This window comes from Chiloscyllium plagiosum, unplaced genomic scaffold (assembly GCF_037043375.1).
Source record: "Chiloscyllium plagiosum isolate Xiang-an unplaced genomic scaffold, Cpla_swu_hap1 HiC_scaffold_36, whole genome shotgun sequence".
Classification (NCBI taxonomy): domain Eukaryota; kingdom Metazoa; phylum Chordata; class Chondrichthyes; order Orectolobiformes; family Hemiscylliidae; genus Chiloscyllium; species Chiloscyllium plagiosum.
In genome coordinates, this window is record NW_028270174.1 from 61,319,819 (window position 1) to 61,332,544 (window position 12,726).

The window sequence follows — 12,726 nt, forward strand, 5'->3', positions numbered from 1 at the left end:
GTGATGTACTATCTCCCTGACATGAGTTTCTGAGGAAGGGGTACTCAACCCAATACATTAACTTTCATTTCTGACCACAGATGCTGACAGACTTGCTGAGCTTTCTGTCACTGTCTGTCTCTGCTGGTCTCCCGACCCCTCTGTACAGGTGGTAATGGAGGGCAAAAATCATCAGGGATTCAGTTTAGGAAGGACAGAGGAAGTGTATCAGTTCACAGCACTATCTAAACTGAGAGGACCATCAACACACATATACGCACACACACACTACAAACACGCACACACACACAGACATGTACACACATAGAGCTGCACACAGACACTCACGCACAGATACACAATACTCATACCCACCCCACACACACTACAAACGTGCGCGCACACACAGATACGTACACACGTACATATACAGCTGCAAACAGACATACACACAGATACACATACTCATAGCAACCCTAAACACGCGCTTACAAACACACACACAGACGCAGAGAGCCACACAGACACAAAGAGACATACACACGCCCATGACACACACACACACACACACACACACATGGTTACACTCATGCAGACATATATACACACACTCAAACATACGCATGCACTCACGAAGACATACACACATCCGCAAAACACACACAGCCACAGATTTCATTCGTTTCCTCATTCCACCACCCTCACCCCAACTTATCCCAGATCCAACCTTCCAACTTGGCACCTCCCTCTTGAACTGTACTACCTGTGCATCTTCATTCCCACTATCCACTTCACTCCCTGCTCCAACTTATCACCTTCACCCAACCTTCATTTAATTGTCATCTTCCCTGCTATCTTCCCCCAAGCACCACGTCCTCCCATTTATCGTTCAGCCGACTTGGTCCACAAGCCTCATTACTAATGTTGGGATTATGCTCGAAATTTCAACTTTCCTGCTCCTTGAATGATGCCTGAAATTCTGTGCTTTTCCAGTACCACACTCTTTGACACAGACACACACGCACACACAGACACAGAAACACACACGCAGACACACACGCACAAACACAAAGACAGCCATGCTTTCCACACACGAAAACATCCACACTCCCCACACAGAGACACCCACACTGCCAAACACACCCACATACCTCACACACAGACACAGACAGCCAGGCATACACATTCAAACAGGCACACAGGCACCCACATTCCCACACATACACGGATACATTCACACACAGACACTCAGACAGACAGACAGACGTACACACTCAAACAAACATGGACACTAACACACACAGACACCCACACTCCCCACAAATGCACACGTACGCTCATACACGGACATACACACTCAGCCAGACCCCCGTTCCCTAGTAATTCTGAAAGTTAGTTTCTGTACCTTCCCCTGTGGAGACAGAACCAATGCTCCATTACATCGGCAGAGGGCTTCTATCAGCTAGTGATATATCGGAGGACTGCACTCCAGAGATGGTGCAAATGTTACCCACTCCTGCCTGGAATGTTCCAGAATCAATGCACTTCATGTCATGGTGAGTGTCAGCACAGTCCTTTTCCTGGTGTGAAGCTACGGGTTATGCTGAAGGAGAGGACACAGCTCAGTGGCCACCTAATTTTTAAACAAACTGGTTTCACACTTTACACTTGGAATGGGTCCACCTTAGAAACATGTTCCTGGAAATCCCAGGGAGGATAGTACAGTGCCTTGCCCTTCCTTGTGTACAGAGCTTCCCTTCTGTACAGTCTCAGCTCCATTTGTTTACCATGCAGTGCTCATATCTCGTCCAGAGTGGGGGTCACCAAACCCTCAGGTGTCTCTGAATGAACCCAGCAGCAGGCAATACAAACCCGAGAAAAGCGTCCACCGAGCCTCCCCTTAATTTGTAATGACAGGAGCAAGTGAAATCCCCACACACGGTGCACGCATTCGGTGTTGAAAATACTTCTCTTCTGAGCAAAGAAAAGCCGTTACATGACTGCACTGTCCGACAGTAACAGTTCCTCTCTCCAAAGAAGCAGTTGACAATGTAAAATTACGTTTCTCTGTATCTCAGCAACTATACCTACAGCACCAGCATTGCCGATGGAGTTGATCAGCAAAATCAGGGAACAGATATAGAGAGAATATAACTCAAAGTAAATAGGAACCCACCTAAATTGGCATGATATTCGGGAATATAGGAAAAGGGAAAATGTTAGAATAAGCTCTCATTTTATTTTCCTTCATCATCATGCCCTTTGTTTGCTTTTCATTTCTCTCTCTCTCTCTCTCTTCCTCTCTCTCGCTGGACATTTATCCATCCATTCATCTAATCTCCCCCTCACTCATCTAGCCATCCCGGATATAAAAATATTATTTGCTCGTTGCTTTGAGTTCTGATGCAGGGTCACTACACTCGAAACATTACCTGCTTTTCTCCTGGCAGAGGCCGCCATACTCGCTGAGATTCTCCAACATTTTCAGATGCTGGGGGATTTTATTTCAGATCTCCATCATCCACTTTTCCTTGGTTTATTTCATCTTTATGTTGTTATTTTCAGCCCATCAATAATTGCTCTTGATAGCGAGGCCATTTGTCAAGACAATATAGAGCCGACCATATTATTGTAGGTCTGCAATCACACTTAGATTTTTACCAAAGGCTATCAGTAAAATAATAAAAGAATTCCTGATGGTTTATGGTTGCTGTAAGTAATACGAGGTTTCTTTCCAATTTTTGTCATACGAATTTAAGTTCTATCATTGGATCTGGTAGGATTTGAAAAAAAATGCCTTTAAAGTCACAACTTGTGACTCTGAATTACCCATCCGGTGACTTTATTACTCTAATATGGTGTCCTTATTATGAAATAACTGGAGAGACAAGGAAAAGTTTATTGACAAGCTATATTTTTCTGGAATAGTGGTCAGAAGAAAACTGGAGCCGTAAAATCGGAAGTTAACAAGGGGACAGATGACAGCTAATTCAACAACAGTACTGAGGCTGAGAGAATAAAGAGACACATAACAGTTCAGGGCTAAAGCAAGACTTAAGGGTCTGAACAGCCTTGTTCCTTCTTAGATGTTGATGAGTGAGGAGTCTGAAATTGATGGAAATGGATTTTGTGACTGAAAATAAGAATAACAGTTTATGTATTTGTTAAATATAAATAACTGAAATATCAATAACTTTCACCATTGTTTTTAGAATTGACAGGTATAGACTTACCAGAAACATCAAAAATAGTGCAGATGGGGTAGTAACCTTCCTGAATAATCATCAGTCCGGCTTCTATCAGCAACTGTAACCATTGCCAATCTTGAACAAGATAGTAAAGACACAAGGATAAACTCCTGTCCATTATTAGAATATTCCAGCCTAATGTTCTCAAATTCTGATACATTGTTGGAACATTCCAGTCTAATGTTCTCAGATTCTGATCTATTGTTGGAACATTCCAATCTACTGTTGTAAGATACTCTTTCTCTCCCTCTCTCTGTTCTGCAGATACAAATCATCTTGAGAATGACGCTGTTGCTGATACTATGGGATAACACGTTGAAGGACGCCCCGCATTAAGAGGAGAGGAAACCTTCCAGTGATGCAATTAGGGTCCATGGAGACTGACATCAATCACAGGCACTGAACATACAGCTCCAATTAACCTCCCTTCATGACAACCCTCATAGGCCACAATAATACCTGGTCTGGGGGTGGGATGTTGACATCGCTGACTATTGGGTGAATGACACATCTCCAATGGTAAAGTTAGAGGTGAGGCATAGAGCTGATGCTTTCTCTTCAGAAGCTCGATGTTTCTACTGTGTTTTGGCAGAATTGGAATTGCTGGGCTCCCGACGCCGTCTGTGTCTGATCACGAGGCCTGCTGCATCCTTTTATTTTATTTATGTTTGTCTTTGACATTTATCTGGCCATCACTTAATGGCTTAGGTGGGGTTAGGCATTTTTGAGAAGCTCCTACAGTGCCATATATAGTGTAGATACAGTCCATTCCTTATGGTCCTTGCAGCCACGGCCTCGTCCTGTGATAGTCAAGCTCTTCCAGAATCAGGATTCTTAGTTTTACATTTCGCCAGTTATTGCTGGTGTATCAGCAGGGTTGGAAGGTAATAAATCTCTCCAGGATGCTATACGCGCTCTCTGAGATTTGTCTCAGAATTGTCTTTTGATGTGCTTTCCTCCTGGATTGGCGAACTGCTTGTGAGGCAATCTGTTTCCTGAATGTGCTTTTAACAAGTGTGTGGTTATGGGATGTTACCATTTTGTAACAGTAACTGTTTAGCATTTAAATAAACTGTTACGTTTTTCAATAGTTATTCCAAGTTCCTCTTGTTGCTGTATTTTGTCCACAGTGATTGAATAGATTGTGTATTGCTGAAAGTTGAATATTTCTACCAAGCGAATTATATCTGAAACACAGCACCTCACATTTACCTTAAAAATAAGAAAATGTTCGTGTCGAGATTACCTTTTCCATGTATTTTTAGGGGATCTGTTCGGGTCCATAACAAGAGGGACAGATATTTAAGCTTTACTTGGGTAATTACTTCATGGCAACATGTTGCAGAAATATGGGGTTTGACAGCAGAATGCGCCGTGCTGGAGGAGTGATATCTCTATCAGGAATTAGACCGGATACTTAATCCACCTCACAGACCGCGCCCAGACACGTATAAGCCCAGATGAGATATCTGCTCGCATGTGCAGACCAGTCTCAGTATAAATAGCAACCTGTCCAGGATGGAATATTGTACAGATCAGGGTCAGTACAGACCAGCAATCTGTTCAGGATGGAATACTACACAGACTAAACTCAACACAACACAGTAATCTGTCCAGGATGGAGCACTGTGCAGACCAGACTCAGTACAACCAGCAAACTGCCCAGAATTGAATACTGTGCACGGTTCACCAGTCCACAATCTATCCCTCCAACATAAGGAGCAGTACAGACCACACCGGTGCATTGATTCAGAAACCCGGATGAAATGGTCTGTCCAGCATGGACATGCAGTATGCAGCCCACACCAGTGTCTTGCTCTACAAACGTGGACAAGGTACCTGTTCAGTATGAGAGCTGTACAGTGGATAGTAGTGCATTGATCTATAAACTCGGAGCAGTGACCCTTCCAGCATGTAGTGCTGTGTACACCATCCCAGTGCATTGCTCCATAACACTGTGTTAGATCACTACCCAGTGTGAGGAAACTTGCAGCCCATGCTGGAAGTGACAAGACGTGCAGCTCCCATCCATTTCCAGCTCCGTATCTCCATTGTGCCATGACAAACGGTGCTGTGGGTATAAACATCAATGACACAGAGAGATGGTTGGGGGGCGGGGGTGGGGGAGACGAGTTTAAGTACCAATAAGCAAAAGGATTTTGTGAAAAAGAGAAAAGGAGATAAAGAGACAATTTCATGGAAGATCAGAAATTTCAGAATGCTGAAATGAAGAAAGTTCGGCAGCATCCAGCAACATGAGCCATTATGCTCAGGAATGATGGGTAAACGGGATATCAGCATGAGTTCTGATGTTGGAGATTTTGATGAGCATTTCTTTTGCAGTTTTATAACTGTAGTGGCCTCAGCAGAGTCGTCGACTTATTGGGCTGAATCTGACAATAATTTGTCTCAGTGACATTTTCTTTGAGTGTGACAGAGGGATTGTCTGCACGAGGCTGAGCTAGTTTTCTGGTGATATCTTATCGGACTCACCTCATTAACTACCAACCCCACCCCATGGTGTCCCTATCATTTAATACCAGCCCGATTCTCCTACCCATCATGTCTGGAGGTACTCGCTAACGCATGGATGTCCCTAGATATTCTGTGATCATTGCACTGCTGCCATATGTAAACACCAACGGGCACATGTTTATGCTTTCTCAGTTTGGATGTGCCCTGCATGGCAGATAAGGGGCAATTGCACCATGTTTTATCGGCTGAGGGCAGATGGATGGGCTACTACAGACGGGGACCATTCTCTTCCCAGAGTGGGGCACACCACCAGATCCACCGAACATGGTCTGAGTTCACCAATCCAGCTCAGTGCAGTTTCTGCTGTATGAAGAAATGTGCAGCAATACAGGACAAACATTAATAAACTTGCCCACTCTGTAAAGATCAGGATCATCATATTCTCTTGTTCCCTCACACTCATTTTTACAGCACCCACCACTCTCACTACTGCATGCAGCACCTTCCCTTTTTCTCTGACTCTGCCTCTCTTTCGCTCACTCTCTCTCTCTCATCTTTGCAATACCCCCACAAGGTGGCAGAATATTCTGATCATGCCGATTATAGAATGTCCAGCTAATGTTCCAAATAATTCCCATTTTCAGAAAAATGTTGATGTTCCCGTATGTGACACATGAAGCGGAGGAGTAGAAATATACGCTTTTCAAATCCCACATAATTCAAATCCATCATGAGACTATTCAGGTCTTCAAACGTGCTCTAGCATTTAATAAGATCGCGGCTGATTTGATGGATTACTCAGCTCCATGCTACAGGAATGTTCAGCCATTCAACCCTCCGGGTTCCTGTCGCGAACCAGACGACACTCAGGCACTTCTACCCCGGTTTTCTTCAAGCGCCTGTTCGAGGGCCTTTCCCACGGGAATGGACACTCCATACAATATATTCCATCAGCTATGTACTTCTACATAATGGTAAGCACATTTTACACAGACCCATCAAAAATATGCTCTTATTTAATTATGATATCCATTCACAATTAGTCATTCTGGTTACTTCACTTCCCTCACCTCATTTTATTCAGCCAAAGACAGTTTTAAATCGCTTGTCTCCTTATGAAATACAATTTCTGGCAGAGAACATTTTTGTCCTCAGCCGTTATCTTGACCGTTTTCTGAATTGCATCTTTTTTCCTTGTTAAGAAAGTTTCCCTTGCCCTTTGTCTGTGACTGTTTCTGTCTGTAACAGTTATACTGTCTCCCACTCATTTGGCTGGACTACTGGTTTATGATGTAGCGGGAGGCCAACAGCGCAGGTTCAGTTCCTCACACTGACAGAGGTTACAATGAAGGGGACGCTCTCTCATCCTCACCCCATCACCCGAGATGTGATAACTCTCAGGGCAAACCACCACGAGTGTTCTCTCTCTCATGACAGAGCAGTCCCATGGTGATTTGGAACTCTATTATATCACTGTTAACATTTTAAAATGTCATCTATATTATAATTTAGTTTTGTATTATATTCCTGGATGTTTAGCAGCCATTTCATTTGTACCGCTGCCAGCATTCCCTCCACACTGCACATTCCTGCCCATTTCACAATAATTCTTGACTCTGTTGCTAGTTATGAACCTTCTGTCTGTGCTTCAAAATCATTCAATATTTCTGCCTCTAATGCTCTGCGGGGAAGAGAGTTCCAAAGACTCAAAATTATTTGAGAAAACAAAAAACAAATCTCATCGGGTTGTGAGGTTTTCTTTTGTCTCCTTACCATAATTCCATTGGAAGCAGTTGAGAGATATTTCACTTCATGTAGTCCATGGATGAAGGGATTATATTATGTAGGTTTTAACAGGTTGCTCTTGGAATGAGAGGTGTTTTTGTTGAAATATACAGGACCTCCAGGACAGTGGATCAGATCGATACCCATTGGGTGTTTGTATAATCTAAACTTGTTGTCATTGTCATAGAAACTCTCTAGATTGGAAGCAGGGCATTCTGTCCATCGAGTCCACACTGACCCACCGAACAGCATCCCACATAGCCCTGTCCCCAACCCTATGCATGTAACCGTGCGATCACCATGACAAACCCACATATCTATGGGCACTATAGGCAATGGTGCATGGCCAACACACTCTCAGCTGCACATCCTAGAACTTTGGAGGAAACTGGAGCAATGGCAGGAAAGCAACACAGACAAGGAGAGAATGTTCAAACTCCACATAGGGGGTCGCCCGAGGTTGGAATTGAACTCAGCTACTTGGTGATGTGAGGCAGCAGTGGTAATCACAGATACAACATGCCCTCCGTTAGTTCTATTAGTTACTTGTGGCTGCCTAAAGAAATCTGTCTGACTTGTTCCTATCACTGAACCTAACAAGTCTGAGACCTTTATCATTGGCCATATCACCAACCTTGTTATACTTAAAATTTGTTGTTAGCAGTGGAGGAGTGGAACTAGGAAAGGAAACAGTGACACCCTCCAATCTCAGTCAGAACATGAATGAGGCGAAATTCACAAAATGGGATTTCATTCCAGTGGGAAGTCTCTTTCCGAGAAGTTTGTGATGGCTGAATCTTTATATTATATCAATACTTGTTCGTCTGTTTGTCCATATACAGGAGAATCAGGGATACTATTGCATGGAGAGAAAAGTACAGCTGGGACCACAATAAGATGAGCCACGGCCTTATTTACTGGTGGAGTAGAATGAAAGGGTCTAATGGCTCACTCGTGTCCCTCAGCCCTATGTTCTATGTTCAATTCAGCTCTTCAGACCTGCTACACAGGGGCAGATCGAGGCCACTCCGATGGTTAGATGCTGTTTCGTCAATGTACTTGGAAAATCCAGGCTGGGTCAGGAAGTGACACCCCCCCCTCCTCCCCACTCACCCCCATGCACAGGCTTCCCCTCTCTGTAACCTGCTCCAGATGTGGGTCATGTTACAGACCCAGATTCACTGTGAATATAGCCGCCTACCTCCGCTCCCCCAAGTTAACTCAAACAAGACATCTTCTCCTCCTGACTGCAACATTGTACTGCATGACTTCCAGTAAAATATCCAGTTACTTTCCAAAAGCATAACAAGAGAATATAAGAAATAGGAACAGCTGCAGGTCATTCAGCCCCTCAAGCTCGTCCTGTAATTTAATATGAACATAGCTGACCTACTCCAGAGCTCAACTCTGCATTCTTGCTGACTCCTTGTACCCCTGCACACCTCTCTGGGTTTAAGAATTCCAGACATTAACTACCTTTTGAGAGAAGAAACTGCATCTCAGTTTGAAATCGATATTCCATATTCGGTATCTATGTCCCTGAGTTCAATACCACACCCAGCAGTGGAAACACGTTCTCAACATCTAACTTGTCAAGCCCCCTCGTGATCTTGTATTTTTCAGCAGTATTAATCCTCATTCATTTTAACCACAATGAGTAATTGCCTCCCCATTTTAGAGGTTCTCGATAACACACCCCTTTCATCCCAGGAACCCGCCTAAAGTACCAACTTAGTTACTTGCTGTATCAGCATGCTGACGTTATGTTTCATTCACAGGAACACTCCATTTTTTTGGACTGCTCCTTTACTGGAAGTCCTCTCCATTGAATAACAGCCTGCCTTTTGATTCTCAGTGTTATCCTCAATCTCGGATGTATATTGCACCCAGCTCTCTCCTTCAGGTAATTAGTATAGATTGTCAATACCCGATGCCACGGACTGATATCTGTGGTACTCCAGCAGATACACTGTTATCATAACCATCCATTAATTCTGATTCTCCGATTTCTATGTGTTAACCAATCGTCATCCCATGCTAATACATTATGTGTCAAACTATGATCTTCTGTCTTGTGTAAGAACCTTTATTTTGTGATACCTTGTGGAGAAACTCTGGAAAGCCTCGTGTTCAACAGTTCCCCTTTATCAAGTTCGCTTGTTACGTTCTCAGGCATCTCCAGAAATACTTTGCATGATTTTAAAGGACAAAATATAAATTTCAGTTCACAAAACCACACTGACTCTCCGTGAAGTTTTTCTAATTGTCCATGCTGGCCAGCTTTTCCAAACTAAATTAGTCCCATCTGCTTGCATTTGGCCCACATGCCTCTAAATGTTTCCCATTCATATGTTTGCCCAAATGTCTTTTAAATGTTACGGCTGTACATGCATCTGCCAATCTTCCTCTGGCAGCTCATTCCATACCCACGCCACCCTCTGTCTAAAAGCATTGCTCTTTCTTCACTTTTAAATCTTCCCCTTTCACCTTAAGCCTATGCCTTCTATGGTTGAACTCCCCCATCCTGTGGAAAAGACCTTGGCTATTCGCCCTATCCATACCCCCATGATTTTCTAATTTCTGTAATGTCACCCAGTAACCTCCTTCACTCCATCTGATACTAACTTCAAGATCAAGTATTTAAAAATAAACATGGCAAATTTGAAACAATACTAAAAGAGACTGGTAAACAACACTCAGTCCAAACTTCATATTGTCATTTGCGTTTCTCTATGTTACAATACTAAGGCAGCATGAAAATATTACTAGTGTCAATAAGTAGTCAAACACCCGAATTCCTTTTTCTAAAGGGGTTGATGATCTCGACAGTGAAAACTTACTTTTGGCCAGATCTACATAATACCACATAGTTAACATTCTCACTCCTGAGCTCCCTATGACCTTGTCTTTTTGTGTCTTCTTTATCTTGCACTCAAGAGAAGGAACCCCTTTCCCCTATTCATGTCTTAATTTAAACCCGTTTTACATCATCTTCTCGTTCTCCACTGCTAAATGTCCGTTTATCTGTTGCCACACCCTCTTTTCCCTGTCATCCATCCCCCACCTCTGGCTCGGGATCAAAAACCCACTATCCAATCATTTTCAGTTCTGAAGAGTCATCGCACTAGACTTGAAATCGAGAGATCTGTTTCTCTGGATCTCTCGATGCTTCCAGACCTGCAGAATTTCTCCAGAAATAAATAAGAACATCGCAAATGTTCAAGTCAGCAAATAATTATGAATACTGGACATAAAAATACAAAAATTGCTGAGAGCTTTGTAGAAGGGTCACTGGAAGAATTAAATCGCAGATATTACAGATAAAACTGGGTTAACATTTGATGCTGAAAAACCATAGCAGCAGCAGCAGAAGCAGATTTTTGTTTCAATCATAATCCCTCAATCTACTATTACCATCAAGCCAATCCATAGTTAAGTGACGAGTGTGTGTGAACATGACAGAGTCAGAACCGTGTGTACCTAAACTTGATGATAACTCGTTAAAGCTATCGCACTGGATTGGTTACATTCCAAACAACGGAACTAACATCTGATGGAGAGGGAGAATTGATCCCAATTCAAACATATCAGATCTAAGATCTGCAGTACTGCCACATCCAGGGATAAAGGTCGATGGAACATTAAACAACTTACTCTTGGAGAGGACTCCTGAAATATCCCCATCCAAAATAAAACAGCCGTGTACATCTGTGTAAAAGACAAGGATGTAGTGTCTACACCGTCCTCTGACAGAAGCGTGGTGTTGATGATCCATCTCATCCTCGGCATGATTCCCACAGAATCACAGATGCCAGTCTTTAACCGAATCGATTAGCTGCACGGGACATGAAGAAACAGCTGAACACAGTAGAATAAGGCAATTATTGCAACAGGACTGAAGACTTGTGCTACACAACAAGTCGTGTCCTTGGGGAAGCTGTTTCATTCCAGCTCCAACTCTGACATCTCCCTGGCAATGTGGAAAATTACTCAGCTATGTCCAGACTCCTAAGAGGAAATTAATTACAATCTGACCAATTATCACCCCGTCTGTCCCATCACGATATTCAAACCAAAGGGAGTCATTTCCGACAGATCTATCAAGCAGCACAGAAATACCCTGCTTAGTGTGGTTTCTGATAGGTCCCCATGTGGAGATGGTGCTGCTGTGGAAATGTCACTGCATTACTAATACAGACCAGGCCAATGCTCTGGCAGCTGGTGGAAGTTAAAAACAATTAATAAAACATCGAGTTGTAAAATCTGGTCAGTAGCAGTGACCATGAAGCCAAGTTGCAAACACCAATTGCCTTCCCCAATGTACTTTAAGGAAGTGAATCTCCCGTGCTTTACTTGTCTGGCCTAAAACTGACTCCGAACACACAAACTTGCGATACACTCTTCAATGGTCTCTAAATTGACCAAGGAAGACACTTAAGAGCATCAAACTGCTCTGAAGTCTTAAAGGATAAACTTGGACAGAACACTCGGCACCAGCATGAGTATCGGAAATGGGAATGGGAAACACATTCCTGTTGTCCCTGCATAAATCTCCTTCTTAACATCTGAGAGCTTCTGACAACATTGACAGAGCTTTTCCACAGACTGCACAGAAACATCGGGAAATGAGCAGGCCAATCAACACATTGAGCCTTCCCCCATTCCAGCTCAATGCAGTTTTCCCAAACAATATACATATCCCGCAACATGATTAACCATCGGAAAAATATAAAATAGGAACTACAGTAGTAGAATGTTCTACCCCATTCAATACAATGACAGCTGATCGTTTATCTCCACACCATAAGCCTGTTATCGGCACCCTTTTACAGTCTATAAATCCTTGTGTATAATCAGTGCCTTGGTTTCCACAGCCTGATCTGGGAGAGAATTCCCTAGGTTCACCAATCTCTGAGTTTATTCTCATCTCAATGCAGTGTGGCTAGTCTGCACCTAATACTGTGGCCCATGGTGTTAGACATCTCAGCCCGGGGAATTATAATCCGTGCTTCCAATCTGTATACCCTGTCAGAGTTTTATATATCTCACTGTGATCACCACTCATTTTCCTAAACACCATGGAATACAGGCCCAGTCGTGTCAATCCCTTCTCCGACAACAAGCATGTCATCCCAGACATCAGTCTGGTCATCTTTCACTGCTCTTCCTCAATGTCAGCTTTGTCCTTTATTAGATAAGAAGACCAAAACTGCACACAATACTATACAATGTTCGAGAT